This window comes from Carlito syrichta, unplaced genomic scaffold, assembly GCF_000164805.1.
Source record: "Carlito syrichta isolate Samal-C Ts95f unplaced genomic scaffold, Tarsius_syrichta-2.0.1 Scaffold304348, whole genome shotgun sequence".
Classification (NCBI taxonomy): domain Eukaryota; kingdom Metazoa; phylum Chordata; class Mammalia; order Primates; family Tarsiidae; genus Carlito; species Carlito syrichta.
In genome coordinates this window covers 351,136-351,786 of record NW_007248444.1, presented here as the reverse complement: position 1 = coordinate 351,786, position 651 = coordinate 351,136, and the positions used below count along the sequence as shown (strand labels likewise).

The window sequence follows — 651 nt, the reverse complement described above, 5'->3', positions numbered from 1 at the left end:
GCCGAGGCCAGTGCGGCCCTGGAACACAAGCAGATGGCGACACTCAGGAGGGACATCCTCCCCAAAGCCCCTTCCTCAGCCACACGGACTGTCGCCGTGAGGCGACACTTGGGGGACAGCAAGATGTGCAGGGTGGGGCGGACTGCCTCCCTGTGGCCAATCTGGGGGCAGATGCCCCCTCCCCACACCTGAACTATCAGGCAAAGGCGAAAGATTGCAGCGAAAGGCAGAGCAACTGACCCCCAGGCAGAAGGCAGAGGCCCAGGAGTGAGATGCCCTCTTGGTCCAGGCCCTCTCCTGCGCTCAGAGGAAGCAGAAGCGGCCAGGCAGAGGGTAGGCGCACACACCCGGACAGGCTTAGCCCAGAACGGGAAGCTTGTCCTAGCCTCTCCCTAGGGGAACAGCTAAGCTTTGGGGGGCCAAGCCCCCAGCCCATCCTGAGGCAGTGCACGGCCCCTCCCAGGAGAGGCAAACCCCCCAGTGCAGCCTGGTGGCCCCACCCCCACTGCCCCGAGCGTGGAGTGGGGAGAGATGCCAGGACAGGGTTGGGAGCAGAGGAAGGGGTGGCCAGGAAGGGCGACAAGGGGGTGTGGCGGGGCAGGAGGGGGAGCAGAGCAGGTAGGGGCGGGGCAGGAGGGGAAGCGAGGAGAC

At 66.2% G+C, this 651-nt stretch overlaps 1 protein-coding gene across 1 annotated transcript in view; it reads right to left on the bottom strand.

Moving 5' to 3' along the window:
- UCKL1 (uridine-cytidine kinase 1 like 1) overlaps nt 1-651 on the bottom strand; it is a 14,515-nt gene that overhangs the window by 1,600 nt on the left and 12,264 nt on the right. The gene's annotated exons all lie outside the window — the stretch shown is intronic.